The following is an 18,894-nucleotide window of genomic DNA, read 5'->3' as shown; positions in this document are numbered from 1 at the left end:
AGTATTCATGATGGAGGCAAGATCAGTGAAGAAGTGGTAATACTTGGTTGTTATTGTGTGTGTATGACTGTAGAGGTATGAATATGTGTGTGTGTTTCTGCCATGCCTGGATGGTTGCACTGGTATGTGTGTGTGTGTGTGTGTGTGTGTGTGTGTGTGTGTGTGTGTGTGTGTGTGTGTGTGTGTGTGTGTGTGTGTGTGTGTGTGTGTGTGTGTGTGTGTGTGTGTGTGTGTTGGGTGGGAGAACACTATCACTGTTAGGTCTGACAGTGCCATTGTGGGTTAGTATATAAATCAGAGACACGCTAATGAGATCATAATGAAGTCATTTTCGCTTTGGCCATAACTGTCTCTCTAGTGAGTTTTCTGTACATTGCAGTAATTGACCAGCGTACAGTGGGCAACTACTGCAAGGGGCAACTACTGCAAGTGGCAAGCTTTTTTGTGAACCCTTGAGAATGCATCTTTATGCAAACAGACATTAATACATGCCACATGCATACACAGGAATAATGCATTGGGTTCATTTTGAATACACTTACCAATTATGATAAGTGTTTGTGGTACATATCTGATTCCCACCCCCCACCTCCCTTTAGTTATTTAATGTTTTTAATCTCTAGGTATCTGATGCTGGTTAATGTACAGAGTTAACAGCATCGTTACAAGACTTAACAAAACATTAAGAACATCAAAAATACTGCAGGCCTGGAGCCACTTAGCAGCTTATTAAATCAAAGCTAATTTAGTTCAGCACAGAAACAAGTATAAAATGTGAATATAAATAATGGACAGTGGCTATGATGTCAGTAACTTCTAAAATAATAATAATAAAAATGAAGCCTGAAAGGAATGCAAGGTATGCATAACAGCCAACTGTCTGTAGCTAGTTCTTATTTCAAAAAAATAAATAAGTAAATCAAAGCAAAATAAAAATACAAACAAATAAAAATAAATACATAATACAAATAATAAAATAAATAAAAAGTCCAGACACATGCAGCAACTGGAACACCTATAGAGATAACCAAGAAAACCAAAAAAACTACTAAAAATCAAGAGAAAAATGAGTTGAATGGTAGGAGAAAGCTGAAATAAGCAAATACGAGTAACGTAATGCTAAAGCAACTAAAAACTTTAATATGGTAAGCGCTTTCAGTGGTAATAATATTCCACCTTCTTCACACCCAGGTCTGAAGAAGGTGGAATATTATTACCACTGAAAGCGCTTACCATATTAAAGTTTTTAGTTGCTTTAGCATTACGTTACTCGTATTTGCTTATTTCAGCTTTCTCCTACCATTCAACTCGTTTTTCTCTTGACACCTATAGAGATACCTTAGTAAAAGGATACAAGGCCTAAACAAATGGTTCTCCTCCTACCTCAATAACAAGGAAGAGTCAGTAAAATGGCAAAACGTGCAATCTACCTATCAAAAAAACAACATAAGAGTCCCTCAGGGTTCCATTCCAGGGCCACTATTTTTCAATATATTTATCAATGACCTTCATAAAGTCTCCCAGCTAGGTACTTTGATCCAATACGCTGATGATTCAACTATTATTCCTTCTGCCCATAACTTCTCTGACCTCCTCAATATAACCCAAAAAGCTTTTACTTCAATAGAAATCTGGCTAAATAATTATCAGCTACTACTAAATGCCAAAAAAAACAAAACTCCTATTCACTCCACAACCGCCTAACACAGACGTTGAGATGGAATTGAAATATAAATAACTAAAACTGCCAAACTATTAGGTATAACAATAGATGACAAACTCACCTTTGAACCACATGATCATAACATAATAAAAAAGGTACACTTCAAATTAGGCAAACTGTATAGGCACAAACTATGCCTCAACAATCAAACCAAAGCTAAACTAGCAAGTACCTGCTCCTCCCTTCCCTTCTATGTGGAAGTGCTATCTTCACCAATCTACTCTCATCCCTTCAGAATAAACTGCAATCCTGCTATTATAAAATAGCTAAATTTGCCACAGGAAAACCAAACCACACACATCACTGTAAAGCAATTAAAGAACTCAACTGGCTCGAATTCTCAAGCATCTTTCTTACATCCAGCTAACACTAGCACGTAAATTAATTTTCATACCCCACCTCTGCCCAGCACTTCACTCAGTTGTGCAAACATACAACCCTACTTGGGTCTCTTAGATCCTCTTAGAAACAACTAATTAAGGTCATAAAACCAAACAAAAGAGCTGGACAAAGTCTATACTCCTATAATATAGCAAAACTTTGGAACAAATTACCCTCCCATACAACTCTAATAGAATCTTCTAAACTCTTTAAATCATCACTCAAACTACACTACCAAAATAACTTATCCTGTCACTGCACAACAATTAAACCTCCATAGCCTCCCCACCTCAATTTAAACCATCCTATAGGGCAATCTCAGCTAACCTCTGTATATATTGCTGCCCTGCTTACGGACTTTTTCTCCTCCACCCTACCTCTTGCTGACCTTTACCCCTGACTTTCCCCTCCTTCCCCCTACCTCTTGCTACACTATCCTAAACAACTTACCTCACTACCTCATCAGCCCTTTTACACATGGACTTAAATCTCTCACTTGCTCAAAACCTTCTGTAAGTTTTATCAGAAGATAGAACTATGAATATGTTTTTTTTAGTGTACTATACTGAAGGTAGTACCATTACAGTATATAATGTGAATTGCGTATGATATTGTTATTTGAATGCAATACCATTAGGGTATATAATGTGCATATGTACTTTTAAAACTCAAATGTCCTAATGCTTTTTTTGTACTACCATGGAGCTTTTCTCCCTGGGCCTCCACTGAAAATGGGTCACTAGCCCAGTGGACTTTCCCGGTCAACAAATGTCAATAAATAAATAAATAAATAAACAACATCTCCTACATGGACTCTGTATCCTAAGAGGTGACCTGTGACTGGCATACAAGGCATCATCCCACTCATTACTAATGGATTAAATGGCATCAGAAATACTCGGGATAGGAATCTAAACCTCTTCTTCAACATCAGTTGATTGGTTTGGAGGGACATGTACAGCTCAAAGAGACTACTGCTGTTTTGGACCAGACTCCCCAGCCATGTAAAACAAAGTTCATCTCTGTCCATCCAATAAAACGAAAAAACAAACCAGACCAAGAAACAAGAAGTCCAAATGAAGCAGCTGGATTGGTCCTACTCACTCGTTCATTCGTTTGTTCACAAACCAAGCTCAAATGGTGTAAAGCAGTATAAATTTTTATTAAATCCAACAGACAAGAGGTAGTAGAGAAATTCCACAAGAGATAAGCGCTTTTGTCTAGAAGATCAAGACTTTATCAGATAAAACACTGAGAATGCATAATTCATTTTATATACAATCAGCAGAAAGTGACATTGAATACAATTAACTGAATATAAAACAATACATAATAAATGTAAACAGTAGATGAATAAATATGTATATATATAAAAAGCATATAAATAGCACAAGAACCCCCTATTTTAACACCTAAAATTAAGTGCAATATATGTAAAATACTATATATATATATATATATATATATATATATATATATATATATATATGTGTGTGTGTATATATAGTATGAACAATAATATAAAAATATAATAAATATGTTAATTAAAAGTGTATAAATACGTTGCAAATGTTCCTTATATTATTCTATAAAAACTAATCACTATGGAAGGGCTTTTAATTACCTCTCAATTGCCTTTAATTTCAATAAGGGGCTAATGGAGATGTTTTCATTCAACCCTGGCCAGTTGCCTGCATTTAACCGGAACTGCCAGTAAAGCTCTTTTCTTTCTAACAGTAATGACCAAGCCCCCCCCCCCTTATGTCTGTGTTAATACTATCTATAATAAAAAATTGAAATTTGTGATTAATATTCTCCATAATGTGTTTACTTAGGGCGTTAGTGTCTTTTTAATTTTTTATGTCATATAGGTGTTGATATATGCGGTTCCTTAGCCTCAGTCGGTTTTGCCAACGTAATAACAAAAACAGATGGTACACATGGCACAATAAATGACCTTCTCGGAACAACAATTGTATTTCTGATGAATCCTAATTTCCATGTTATTAACACAAAATGAGTTACCCTCTTTTACATATTTGCAATAGTTGCATCTCCCACATTTATTCATGTGACCAACTTTACGGTTGAGATAGACATTTTTAGTTTCAAAAATATTTTTCACATTTTTTTCCTTTTCTGTAAACAATAGTAAGTTTTGTGCCTATCAAGGATTTAATATTCTTCTCATGCCTAAGAATGGACCAATTTTTAACTAGAATATCCTTCAATATAAAACTATCTTGCGTGAAAACAGTAATAAAAGAAGTTTTAAAATCCTTACTTTCTTCAATAATGTTGGTGTCAATGTGGTTAATGGATAAAACATTATCAATAACATCACCAGATAGTTGGGGACGGTAAAAACCTCTCTCCCTCTTATTAAACTACCTCAATCAAGATTTCAGTAATACATTTGAAAGGGTAACCTCTTTTCAAGAATATGTGTTTTAGTTTGTCACATTCATTCAAAAATTCATCCATAACAGAAACCATATGTGCCGCATGCACAAATTGGCCTTTGCAATGGCCTTCTTTTGTTTTACAGGATGGGTGCTTGAAAAAAATGCAACAGGGAATTAGAATATGTCTTCTTTCTAAAGATTTTTGATACACACTTCTCATTGTAATAGTCCTTTAACAAGAGAATATCTAAAAAAGAAATCATGTTGGGGTCACTGGTGTGTGTGAACTTCAATAAATTGGTGGTAGATTCAATGTAGGTTACAAAGTCGTTAATAACGTCATTGGGTCCATCCCATAAAATAAACATGTCATCCAAAAACCTAGTAAAACTTGATGGATTTAAAGTAGCTAGAAGGACATCATTGTCTTTTCTCCCATTGCAGAACCACAATGTTAGCATAAAGACCACCACATGCAGAGCCCATGGCTATACACTCTTGTTGTAAGTATATTTCTTGATTAAATAATATAAAATTATTTTTAAGGACCATCTCAGTCAGTTGTGTGTAGACCAAAACATCAAAGAGGTAATACCTCTTTCATAAAGGAACTCTCTAAACCATTCTAACCCTATAACATGGGGTATAACAGAATACAAGTCATTAATATCAATAGTTATAAAATGTATATATCCTTAAAAAGTATCTTATCTATTGCTTCTAAGAAACTCTAGGAGTCTTTATAGACATACGTTTCATTATACACAAGTTCCTTTAACTTATTGTCTAAGTATTTAGCCAAAGGGTGGGTGATGGAACCCTTTGAGTCTACTACTGGGCACATGGGTGGTTGTATTAAGTTCTTATGCAACTTTGATAGTCCAAACATAACAGATAACCTAGGATAGGGAAAGTACAGTTGTGTATGCTTACCATAAATGAAGATGTTCGAGTGCATTCACTGTTGCAGTCATCACATTTGGGTAATCTGCTGGCAGGTTGCCCTCGGTCGGCCTGATTAACAAAGTCTTGGGTCCTGTGTCGGTTGCTGTCCCTTCTTCCATGACGTCAAGTCATCAGGGGTATAAAACATCCCGCCGATATATATACATATATATATATATATATATATATATATATATATATATATGGGTCTACTTCATAAGATTATAAAGGGGTTGGGAGGGTAGCCTATAACATCGACAGACCATTTGATCGACTTTCATTTGGTGGACAGCTCATTTGATCTACAACCAGTATTCAAGGCAAAAACTTGGGATTTACCCCCCTCCCCAATGTTGTGCGACCCTGGAGTTGGTATATATAGTTAGGGGGGTGTGGGGGGCACACTATTTTTTTTAAATGTGTAGTTTTGTTGTATTTTCATGTTTTAAACGGAAATGCTCCCCACACCCACCCTAACTATATATACCAACTCCAGGTTCGCACAACATTGGGGAGGGGGGCAAATCCCTGTTAAGTGCCTTGAATACTGGTTGTCGATCAAATAAGTTGTCGATCAAATGGTCTGTCGATCTTATGTAGTAGACCCATATATATATATATATATATATATATATATATATATATATATATATGTGCATGTAATTTAGAATGCAACAAATATACCTCCAAATAAAAGCAAATACACCAAAAAGGCTTTTGAGCATAGTAAAGGAAAGAAGAGGTATAGTAAGAGAAAAACAGGGGGCTGGCAGGTGGGTAACCAGGACTGCAACAGTGAATATACTCGAACATCTACATTTATGGTAAGTGTACACAAAGTACAGTTTTGTACCTATCATAAATGTAGATGTTCGAGTGCTAATACAGCTGCAGTAATCACAGATGGGTTTTCGGCCGTCAGGCGGTCCCTCGGTCGGCCGAATTCCAAAGTTTTGGTCCGGCGTCGGTTGTTGTCGCTTACTCTTCTGACATCAGGAAGGCCAGAGTATATAAGACACAGCCGACGCCATGTTCTTCAGTCTTTCTTGCCCCAGATGTCAGGTGCCCCCAAAAGGAAGGCAATACATAAATAAAGCTAATCCACAAATGTAAGCAAATAAAACATAGCAGGATAACCCAGTCAGGAGGTATGAAGAGGTTTTTAGGCCCCATGGCCTTACCAAGAGGGGAAGGAGGGAGGGAAACCTGTACTGCAGCTGTATTAGCACTCGAACATCTACATTTATGGTAGGTACAAAACTGTACTATGTTCATCGTGCATACAGCTGCAGTAATCACAGATGGGTAGAGTCCCAAAGCTATGCATAGGGTGGTAGGTACTATGAGGAACTGGGTTGAGCCAGAATGCCCTGCAAAACAGCAGTGGCAAAGCCTGCTCTTGTTCTGGAATATAAGGGCAGATGGTAGTGTTTTGTGAAGGTATGTACAGAACTCCAAGTGGCTGCCTCCAAGATATCCTTAGTAGGCACACCTCTGAGGAAGGCTGTAGAGGTGGCTGTGGCCCTGGTGGAGTGAGATCTGATACCAGTAGGGACAGGTTTCCCATGATGGGAGCAACAAAACGTATGCAGTGGCCAATCCACTTGGAAATGGTCTGTTTGGTAACTGGTTTCCTGGAGCCCCTACGCATAGGACACAAAAGTTGGTCTGATTTCCTGAAGGACTTTGTTCTGTCCAAATAGTAGCAGCTGCCTATGGATGTCTAAAGAGTGAAGCAGCCTTTCCCCTTTGTTTTGAGGGTTAGGATAAAAGGTAGGAAGGTGTATGGCTTGGTTTAAGGCTACCCTAGATACCACTTTAGGCATAAAAGATGGGTTGGTGAAGGAAACCCTGTCCTGATGGAAGATGAGGAAGGGCTGCACCGCCATGAGGGCCTGTAGTTCAGAAACCCTACGAGCTGAAGTGATGGCCAGAAGGAAAGCTGTTTTCCAGGACAAATATTGTAGATCTGTTGAAGCAGCAGGTTCAAAGGGAGGCAATGTTAATTTTTCTAGTATGTAATTAAGGTCCCAGGCTGGTATCGGTTGTTTCCTTGGAGGTCTTATATTCTTAGCCCCTCTGAGGAACTGCCATAAGAGTGGGTGTGAGAATAAAGGAGGATCCGTATTGAATTCTGCAGAAATGGCTGAGGCGTGTATTTTGATTGAAGAAAATGAAAGTCCACTGCTCAGTAGTTCAGCTAGGTACTGTAAAACCTGAGGCAAGTTCAATTTTCTAGGGTCCTGCCCTCTTTTCTCATTCCAACAGCAAAACTGCTTCCATTTTGCGGAGTAAGCTTTTCTAGTAGATGGTCTTCTGGCCTCCAAAATGACATCCTGCACCTCCTTGGAGAGTAGAGTTTGAGGTGGTGTTAAGGAATTTTCCATGCAGCGAGGTTGAGTGTTTTCAGCTGGCTGTGAAGGGTTTTGTAGTTGTTCTGCGTCAGCAGAAGAGGTATTAAGGCAGGGACCAGGGAGGAGTATGTGTTAGGCTCCTCAGGAGTGGATACCAGTGTTGCCTTGGCCAGTCTGGAGCAATCAGTATCATCCTCGGTTTGTCTGTTCTTGCTTTCAAAAGTACCTTGGGCAGAAGAGGCAGAGGTGGGAATGCATAAACTGTCCATGTTGTCCAACTGAATGAAAGGGCGTCCACTTTCCAGGCCTTTGGATGGAAGGTCCTTGAACAAAACCTTTTCAATTGATGGTTTCTGTGGGAGGCAAAAAGGTCTATATCTGGCCTCCCCCACGCTTGGACTATCTCCGTAAACACCTGTGGATGTAGCTTCCATTCGTGTGGATCTGTCATATTTCTGCTCAGAGTGTCTGCCAGTGTGTTTTCCATCCCTGGCAAGTACTGTGCTTGAAGTTCGATTTGTCTTTCCAGAGCCAAGTTCCAAAGAGTCATGGCTAGTCTGCACAAGGGGTATGAGTGAGTTCCTCCTTGTTTGTTTATGTACCACATTACTGTGGTGTTGTCTGTTCTTATGAGCAATTGTCCTGGATGCAGAAAGTCCTTGAAAGCTGTAATTGCATTTATTACTGCCAGCATTTCTTTTTGATTGATGTGAAGGTGCTTTTCCTTTTGGGACCATCTGCCCTGAATGCACCTGTCCTTCATGTGCGCCCCCCCAGGCGTAATCTGAGGCGTCTGTGGTTATGACTTGTTTTGCTTGAGGCTTGCAGAATGGGAGGCCTGTGTTTACTTGACATGCTTGGGCCCACCATAGGAATTCCTTTTGTAGACAGGGAATTATTGGAATAATTGCTTCCAAGCTGTGACTGTGTTGAAACCATAGATTTTTTAGGTACCATTGAAGTTTCCTCATATGCAGCTTTGCACAGGATTAGAAGAATGCAAGATGCCATGAATCCCAGAGCCTGCAGGATTTTCCTTGCAGTAAGCCTGGTACTTTTTGCTAGTATTTTGAAGTACTGAGATAATTGCCCTTGCTTTTCTGGCGTAAGGTATGCCATCTGGGTGTTTGTGTCCAAGCTGGCACCCAGGAAGGTTATTTTCTGAGAAGGTGTTAGCTTTGATTTCTCCTTGTTGATGGTGTATCCCAGAGAAAGCAGTAACCGTGTCACATATGCCAGATGTTCCAGTAGTATATGTTTGCTGTCCGCTTGGATCAGGCAGTCGTCCAGATAAGGGTAAATTTGTATCCCTTGAAGTCTGCAATAGGCAATCACTGATGCCAGGCACTTGGTGAATACTCTGGGTGCAGTAGATAAGCCAAAGGGCAATGCAGAGAATTGATAGTGGATTGAACCTGCAAGAAATCTGAGGTATCTTCTGCAGCTTTGTCTGATTGGGACATGCAGGTATGCCTCCTTGAGGTCCAATGTTACCAGCCAAAACTCCTTGCCCAGCATGGGAAGAAGTTGCTGTAGTGTGAGCATCTTGAATTTTAGTGCAGTAGAAATGTGTTTAGGATGGATAAGTCCAGAATGGGTCTCCAGTCGGTTCCTTTTCTTGGTACCAGGAAAAGTCTTGAATAAAAACCTTGACCTTGTTGGTGCGTAGGTACCTTTTGTATAGCCCTCATGTTTAGGAGCTTTGAAATTTGCAGTTGTGCCTCTACCCTTTGATTTTGTGGTAGGTTTGGCATGCCTCTCATTTTTGGAAAAGTGTGAAATTGAAATTTGTAGCCTCTGTTTATAATGTCCAGTATCCATTTGTCTGTTGTGACAATATGCCAATTGCTTGCAAATACTGCTAGTTTCCCTCCCAAAGGTGCTGCCAGTTGAGAGTTGCTTGGCATGGAAATGAGGGAGTCATTGAGTTTGCTTCCTGTATTGTTGTGCACTGTCTTCACCACCTCTTGGTGCTGGAGATTGCCATTGTCTGCCTCTATATGACCCTTGTGATTGCCCTCTGCCCCTTCCGCGTCTGTATGTGCCTCTTTGGGGCTTGTCAGTGGCTGGAAAGGACCAGTTTTCTGATGGCCAATTCCTGCTAAATCGTGGTGGCTGGACCTGTAAGAAAGCTTTAACAGTTTGCATAGATTTGGCTTTCTCTTCCATTTTTCGTAATATATCCTCAGCATTAGTACCAAAAAGAACATCCTTTTGTAAAGGTGCATCAAGAAGTTTTGCTTTCACATGATCAGGCAGATTTTGTTCTCTAAGCCAGGCATGTCTGCGAATGACTGATCCTGTAGCAGCCGCTCTACTGGAGGCCTCTAGGGCATCATAACCACATTGTAAAGTGTGTTTACCCACTTGCTCTGCACTATGCATCATATCCTGTAACTCTTTTAAATCTGGTTGTTCAGGTTGAGACATTTTGTTTTAATTGTGATAACAGGAACTGTTGATATTTAATCATATGAAACTGGCAGTTTAAGGCCCTCATGGCTAGGGTGGCCGAGGTATAAACCTTCTTACCCCACCTTTCTAGAGATCTAGATTCCCTTTCTGCAGGAAGTGGATTCTTGGCAGTGGAGGCCTTTATTCCCTTAGGGCCTTGTGAAATGGTTTCAGGGTCAGCATTATGGCCTTTGTAGAGAAATTGGTGAGAACTGGGTACTCTGTAATATCTATCAGGCTTAACTGGTGCAGGAGGCAGTGAATCAGGATTAAAACAAGCCTCCGAATAGACATCATCCAGTACCTCCAAAACAGGGGGAATAGCCAGAGGTCTGTGCTGAGGTAACCAAAGAAATTCCCTAAGTCTTTTCTTGGAGTCTGAAAAGTCTTGGCCTTCCCAATGGAAGTGTTCCCTCAAGGTGTGCAAGGTTCCCCAAAAGAAAAATCCTCAGGGGGGGATACAGAAGGAATAGACTGCTCTGCATCCGAATCCTCAAAGGGGGAATAAGAGTGTTCCTCAGCATCAGAATGCTCTGATAAAATGGATCCCTGATCCGAAGAGGGGGATTCTTCCTCCACTCTGGGTCTCTTGTCAGGAGGGGGCTGAGAACCTCTGATAAGAGTTATTAGATCCTCAGCCATTTTAAGCATCTGCTTCTTAGGCATGGGTCCAGGAGATGGGCCTTGTGCAGCAGGCCTAGTTTGATGCCTGGCTGCTTTGGATTTAGTAAAGGCCTTAATAGAAAAAGAGGATGAAGGCCTAAATACACCATGGGTGGATGTAGATCTGTCCACATTAGTAGGCTCGGCATAAGCTGGAGCTTCGGTTGTAGTCTGGGAAAGGGCCGATGACCCAGCGGTCACGGGTACAGAAGACACCGCCGAAGGAGTGTCGTCGGTAGTCAGGGACTGCAAAGGCGTCTCACTGAGAACCGGACCACGTGGAGCCTGTTTCGGCGTGGTGTCGGTGGAGACCGCGGGCCTCGCATGTCGGTCCTTTTCCTTGCGTTTTTTGGATAAAACGGTAGTCGGAGTGTCCAACGACATTTTATAGTCAAAAGCTTTACCAAAAAAGTGTTGGGCGAACTCCGCCCGACTCTTGATAGTGCGTTTATTGAAGGTAGCGACAAAGCGACAGCCCGAGACGTCGTGGTCTGGGCCCAAACAAGGTATGCAAAGGGAATGGAAATCCTTATGCGGTATTTGCTTCCCACAAGAAATACAATTATTCATAGGTTCATAGGTTCATACTAGGCTATCTGCCCGAGGGCATTTACAAGCCTAGCCCATAGTTTTGTGGCTTACGCCACCCCTTTAGTATGGGGAACTATACCCATTATTTTGCTGTGCCTCTGTTGAGCAGTGACACTGAGGTAATCCCTGGGGTATATCTGCGATCTCCCATCCATTGGTCAAGATTTCTCTTGAACAAGGCCAGCGAGGTGCTCTGCCTCACATATACCGGGATTTTATTCCACAGCATAGGGAGTCTTTGGGTGATGAATCTATCCCTCCAGCACGTCCTATTAATAGCCGTGTCGAGGTTTAAGTCTCCCGCCCTTGTGGCTCTGACGGATCTAGATTTTTGAGGTGAAGCATATTCATCAAATCTGGGTTTGACATGGCCTTGTATGTTAGGCAAAGGTCACCTCTGAGCAAGCGGTGGCGACTGAATAGAGCTGGAGTTCTTTCAGTCGGGCAGCATAGGACAGATGTTTGAGACCCTTTATCCTTTTGGTGAGGAACTTTTGTGGCCTCTCCAGCTGCTGCAAGTGTCGGGTCAGATACATTCGAATGGGGCATTGTACTCAATCATTGGTCTGATGAGTGATGAGTATAGGGAGACTATGACCTCCTTGATCTAGATGAGAATCCCTTCATGATAAGGTGGGCAATGTAGAAGGTCTTCCTAACTACTTTAGCTACATGGGTGTCGAATGACAGACTACTATCAACCTGGGTCCCCAGGTCCCTGATAACTTCTTCTGTACTCAGTGGATTGCCACCTATTTGGTAGCTAGGGGTAACCTTGTTTTTCCCGAAGGGTATGACTATGCATTTTTGGCATTTAACTTTAGGCCATGGCTCTGGCACCAGTTATCCGTTTCTGTGAGACCCTTCTGAAGGATATCTGTGTCAGATGTGTTTTCTACTATGGCCCAGTTTGCAGTCATCTGCAAACTTTGTCAGCCATAACCCTCCTGTGTTTGCTTGTACTTGGAAAAGTAGATGCCAAACAAGAGTGGGCCCAGGACTGAGCCCTGTGGTACACCACTTGTGACAGGCTTTGAGTCTGACATGGCGCCAGCAACTCTGACCCTGTGGGTTCTGTCACTCAGCCAGTTTGCAACCCATCTTGTGATGTATGGGTTAACATTTAAGCTGATGAGTTTTTCAATGATACCCGAGTGGGGTATTGTATCAAAGGCCTTCGCCAGATCGAGGTAGGCTGTATGGACTGCCTTTCCCTCATCAATGGCTTTGGTGACTGTTTGAAAAAGTCAACCAAGTTTAGAAGGCATGATCTGCCTTTGACAAAGCCAAACTGGGATGGATCCAAAGTCTGCAAATTCCCTATGTCTTTATTTATGAGGTCCATTATGACCCTCTCCATGGCTTTGCAGATAAGGCTTGTCAAGCTAATGGGGCGTTAATTTCCACGGTCGGTGAAGACAGCGCCTTTGTGAAGTGAGACCACAGTTGCAGTGCCACTCCTGGGTATGTATCCAGAGGTAAGACTATGATTAAACAGCTGTCCTAGCTGTGGGTTTAATTCCTCGTTGAGTTCGTGGAGCACACAGCCGGGGACACCATCAGGTCCCATGGATGCTGTGTTTTTTGCTTTGGAGAGCAGTTCTCACTTGGGCGTTGGAGATGTTTGGGGGGCTGCAATCGCTTGGTATAGATATCTCTCCTTTTGGGGAGGGGAGAAGTTTGCACTGAACCTGTCAGCCAGTATGTTGGCAATGTCTGTAGGATCAGTAATCTTCACATCATTTTGAACTAGTTCTGAGCATATCTGGGAGTTTCCTCCCAGGTTTCTAACATAGCTAAAGAAGGCCTTATGATTGTCTTTTGAGTCTTTAGCTATTTTTCTCTCAAAATTTGCTTTGGATGATTTTATGAGAGCTCTTAGATTTTACTTATAGTGATCAAGGGTGTCTTACCTTTTAAGGATTTTGCTCTATCTTGTAGTAGCTTCCTCCTTTTGTTGTAGAGTTTGTTTATGGCTGGGGTCCACCAGAGTGGACGCTTGCCTTTGGTACAAAGAGTCTTTGTTTTGCTTGGGATTGCCTTATCCATGCAGTCCTGCAGGTGCTGGTAGAAGGCATTTGTAAGTGATTCAGCGGCTTGAGTACTGTTTTCCGTCGGCTCAGGGGCCTTAAAGGAGACCACACTAGTCTTTAGAAGTGTGAAGTCGGCTTCGAGAAGTTCTTTACTGTGGTCTTTTTATTTCAGGTGGGGGTGGGATGAGGACCTCCAGCGAGATTAGTTTGTGATCTGATCTCACCAGTGAGGGGTATACTTCGGTGTTGAACATTGTGCTCCCATGTTCGTGATGATGAGATCAAGTATGTTTTCTCCTCTTGTGGGGATGGTGACTAGTTGTTCCATGGCATTTGAGTTTATGAATTCCAGGAACTTTTGGGCTAGGGTGTTTGGGCTTGAGTAGTGTTCCCAGTCTATATTAGGGTAATTGAAGTCACCTAGTATGATGGTGTTTGGTGATACATTTATCCCTCTAGTGTTTTCAGGAAGGCCATGTGAGGTTCCTGAGTTTGTGAGGGTGGCCTGTAACATGCTACAATTTGCAGAGCAGTCTTGCCTATGGTTAATTGCACCTGGATGGTCTCCGATGCATCGTGCGTTGCCACCAGTCTTGAGGTGTGGGTGTCTTTGATGAATATGGATACCCCCCCTCCTTTCTTGGTATTGTCCGGATTTTGGGGCCGGAACGCATGATAAGGGGTAAAACCTGATAGTGCTGAGGTGCTCTCAGGAGCCTTGAACCAGGTTTCTGTCACTGCACAGACATCGATGTTCTCCATACTGAGAAGGGCCTCGAGTGTGTGCATTTTGAGATTTAGACTTCTGGCATTGAGCAGCATTACCCTTAGTTTTTTCCTTTTTGTGTTCTAGGGTGGTAGGTTTAGAATTTGAGCCTTGCCTAAAAAGGCACTATGGGGTGGCAAGAGCCTTTGCCAATATCCGAATCCCAGGGTGACAGGTGCAAGCCGTCCCTTATGAAGCAGCGTGGCTTGTCCAGCATGTCATCCCAGGCAGACAGACATTGGATCCCCTTTGAATGACACCAGAGTTTAAGCCAATTGTTAAAGCTGATCATCTTATCTCTGTATTGTGGCATCATTCTTGGTGAAGGTAGGATACTGCTCAAGGTCAGGGTCATACCTGCCTGGGCTACATAATCAGAGAGCTCCTCAATGTCTCTTTTCATGTAGTCCAAGGAGGTAAGTCTCAGGCCGTTTACACCAGCGTGGACAATGACTGAGTCATATTTGTACCTGCTGTTGAGAGACCTGAGTGCTTGCGTTATGTGGCGGATTCTAGCGCCCGACAGGCAGCTTACTGTGACCTTCTCCTTACTCAGTCTGGTGAGCGGGACGTCAGTGTGTCTGACTATGGAGTCACCAATGACTAGTGTGTCTGGCATTGTGTTTGGCCTTAAGGGCTATGACTGTTTGACACACTGACTGTGAGGTCTATGTGTTGCAGGTGTTGTGTTCTGAGGTGGTGGTTGTTTGGGTGTCTGCTTTGGTGGCCTCTGCTGTTTTGGTAGATTTTTGATCAGAGCCGCCGAGTATGTCTTTGTGTGTTTATGTGTATGATTTGAGGTTGTGATGGTACTATGTGAGACTGGGTCTATAGTGTGTGTGGTAACCTTCTCCTCCTGACTGGTCTTGCCAGTCCTATGTTGAGAGAGCTCAGCCTCCAGTTTGGCCGTATAGTTGCATCTCTCGCATGTATTTGTGTTTTGTGGGAGGAGGAGAGGGTTGTCTGTGTACATGAGGCAATTGTAACATTGCCTCAATATTCCCAGGTTCACCAGCTGAGCAGGAGAGGACACTAGCAACTGATCCCTCGACATGCTAGAAGGACTAGACAAAAAAACTTTAAAAGAGATTCCGGGGGACGTGAGTGACCGAGAACAGAGAGCGCTGTGGTCTCTTTTGAAGTTTTAATATGCTGTTAAACAGAATGCAAGCAAAACACAAGGTAAAGAAAACAAACTACAGTATTCAAAATATAGAAAGGCAATACAGAAATACAAAAAATAACAGCAAACTAACCTTTCCTTCACAGCAAAGTGTAGCAGAGTCTGGATGAGCCTTTCTGGTAAAGCTCTGAAATGTTTTAGTTTACTCCTTAAATAGAAATTTTAGTTCCTAGCTCCACCCCCTCTGTTAACAAGTGATTAACCTTAAGTGACCTTTTCTGTCTTATGAATGAGTCCTTAATTAATCAGTTCTTATTTCTGCCTGACTCAGAACAGAGAGAGCTGTGGTCTCTTTTGAAGTTTTAATATGCTGTTAAACAGAATGCAAGCAAAACACAAGGTAAAGAAAACAAACTACAGTATTCAAAATATAGAAAGGCAATACAGAAATACAAAAATAACAGCAAACTAACCTTTCCTTCACAGCAAAGTGTAGCAGAGTCTGGATGAGCCTTTCTGGTAAAGCTCTGAAATGTTTTAGTTTACTCCTTAAATAGAAATTTTAGTTCCTAGCTCCACCCCTCTGTTAACAAGTGATTAACCTTAAGTGACCTTTTCTGTCTTATGAATGAGTCCTTAATTAATCAGTTCTTATTTCTGCCTGACTCAGAACAGAGAGAGCTGTGGTCTCTTTTGAAGTTTTAATATGCTGTTAAACAGAATGCAAGCAAAACACAAGGTAAAGAAAACAAACTACAGTATTCAAAATATAGAAAGGCAATACAGAAATACAAAAATAACAGCAAACTAACCTTTCCTTCACAGCAAAGTGTAGCAGAGTCTGGATGAGCCTTTCTGGTAAAGCTCTGAAATGTTTTAGTTTACTCCTTAAATAGAAATTTTAGTTCCTAGCTCCACCCCTCTGTTAACAAGTGATTAACCTTAAGTGACCTTTTTCTGTCTTATGAATGAGTCCTTAATTAATCAGTTCTTATTTCTGCCTGACTCAGAACAGAGAGAGCTGTGGTCTCTTTTGAAGTTTTAATATGCTGTTAAACAGAATGCAAGCAAAACACAAGGTAAAGAAAACAAACTACAGTATTCAAAATATAGAAAGGCAATACAGAAATACAAAAATAACAGCAAACTAACCTTTCCTTCACAGCAAAGTGTAGCAGAGTCTGGATGAGCCTTTCTGGTAAAGCTCTGAAATGTTTTAGTTTACTCCTTAAATAGAAATTTTAGTTCCTAGCTCCACCCCTCTGTTAACAAGTGATTAACCTTAAGTGACCTTTTCTGTCTTATGAATGAGTCCTTAATTAATCAGTTCTTATTTCTGCCTGACTCAGAACAGAGAGAGCTGTGGTCTCTTTTGAAGTTTTAATATGCTGTTAAACAGAATGCAAGCAAAACACAAGGTAAAGAAAACAAACTACAGTATTCAAAATATAGAAAGGCAATACAGAAATACAAAAAATAACAGCAAACTAACCTTTCCTTCACAGCAAAGTGTAGCAGAGTCTGGATGAGCCTTTCTGGTAAAGCTCTGAAATGTTTTAGTTTACTCCTTAAATAGAAATTTTAGTTCCTAGCTCCACCCCTCTGTTAACAAGTGATTAACCTTAAGTGACCTTTTCTGTCTTATGAATGAGTCCTTAATTAATCAGTTCTTATTTCTGCCTGACTCAGAACAGAGAGAGCTGTGGTCTCTTTTGAAGTTTTAATATGCTGTTAAACAGAATGCAAGCAAAACACAAGGTAAAGAAAACAAACTACAGTATTCAAAATATAGAAAGGCAATACAGAAATACAAAAATAACAGCAAACTAACCTTTCCTTCACAGCAAAGTGTAGCAGAGTCTGGATGAGCCTTTCTGGTAAAGCTCTGAAATGTTTTAGTTTACTCCTTAAATAGAAATTTTAGTTCCTAGCTCCACCCCTCTGTTAACAAGTGATTAACCTTAAGTGACCTTTTCTGTCTTATGAATGAGTCCTTAATTAATCAGTTCTTATTTCTGCCTGACTCAGAACAGAGAGAGCTGTGGTCTCTTTTGAAGTTTTAATATGCTGTTAAACAGAATGCAAGCAAAACACAAGGTAAAGAAAACAAACTACAGTATTCAAAATATAGAAAGGCAATACAGAAATACAAAAATAACAGCAAACTAACCTTTCCTTCACAGCAAAGTGTAGCAGAGTCTGGATGAGCCTTTCTGGTAAAGCTCTGAAATGTTTTAGTTTACTCCTTAAATAGAAATTTTAGTTCCTAGCTCCACCCTCTGTTAACAAGTGATTAACCTTAAGTGACCTTTTCTGTCTTATGAATGAGTCCTTAATTAATCAGTTCTTATTTCTGCCTGACTCAGAACAGAGAGAGCTGTGGTCTCTTTTGAAGTTTTAATATGCTGTTAAACAGAATGCAAGCAAAACACAAGGTAAAGAAAACAAACTACAGTATTCAAAATATAGAAAGGCAATACAGAAATACAAAAATAACAGCAAACTAACCTTTCCTTCACAGCAAAGTGTAGCAGAGTCTGGATGAGCCTTTCTGGTAAAGCTCTGAAATGTTTTAGTTTACTCCTTAAATAGAAATTTTAGTTCCTAGCTCCACCCCTCTGTTAACAAGTGATTAACCTTAAGTGACCTTTTCTGTCTTATGAATGAGTCCTTAATTAATCAGTTCTTATTTCTGCCTGACTCAGAACAGAGAGAGCTGTGGTCTCTTTTGAAGTTTTAATATGCTGTTAAACAGAATGCAAGCAAAACACAAGGTAAAGAAAACAAACTACAGTATTCAAAATATAGAAAGGCAATACAGAAATACAAAAATAACAGCAAACTAACCTTTCCTTCACAGCAAAGTGTAGCAGAGTCTGGATGAGCCTTTCTGGTAAAGCTCTGAAATGTTTTAGTTTACTCCTTAAATAGAAATTTTAGTTCCTAGCTCCACCCTCTGTTAACAAGTGATTAACCTTAAGTGACCTTTTCTGTCTTATGAATGAGTCCTTAATTAATCAGTTCTTATTTCTGCCTGACTCAGAACAGAGAGAGCTGTGGTCTCTTTTGAAGTTTTAATATGCTGTTAAACAGAATGCAAGCAAAACACAAGGTAAAGAAAACAAACTACAGTATTCAAAATATAGAAAGGCAATACAGAAATACAAAAATAACAGCAAACTAACCTTTCCTTCACAGCAAAGTGTAGCAGAGTCTGGATGAGCCTTTCTGGTAAAGCTCTGAAATGTTTTAGTTTACTCCTTAAATAGAAATTTTAGTTCCTAGCTCCACCCCTCTGTTAACAAGTGATTAACCTTAAGTGACCTTTTCTGTCTTATGAATGAGTCCTTAATTAATCAGTTCTTATTTCTGCCTGACTCAGAACAGAGAGAGCTGTGGTCTCTTTTGAAGTTTTAATATGCTGTTAAACAGAATGCAAGCAAAACACAAGGTAAA

At 40.7% G+C, this 18,894-nt stretch overlaps 1 protein-coding gene across 1 annotated transcript in view; it reads right to left on the bottom strand.

Annotated features, from left to right (window-relative positions):
* The window catches only part of LAMA5 (laminin subunit alpha 5), a 1,615,491-nt gene that overhangs the window by 1,184,138 nt on the left and 412,459 nt on the right, over positions 1-18,894 (bottom strand). The gene's annotated exons all lie outside the window — the stretch shown is intronic.

Source organism: Protopterus annectens, chromosome 12.part0 (genome assembly GCF_019279795.1).
Source record: "Protopterus annectens isolate FY-2018-M chromosome 12.part0, PAN1.0, whole genome shotgun sequence".
NCBI lineage: Eukaryota > Metazoa > Chordata > Ceratodontiformes > Protopteridae > Protopterus > Protopterus annectens.
The sequence above is the reverse complement of the archived record's forward strand: the minus strand, read 5'-3'. Positions and strand labels throughout refer to the sequence as shown.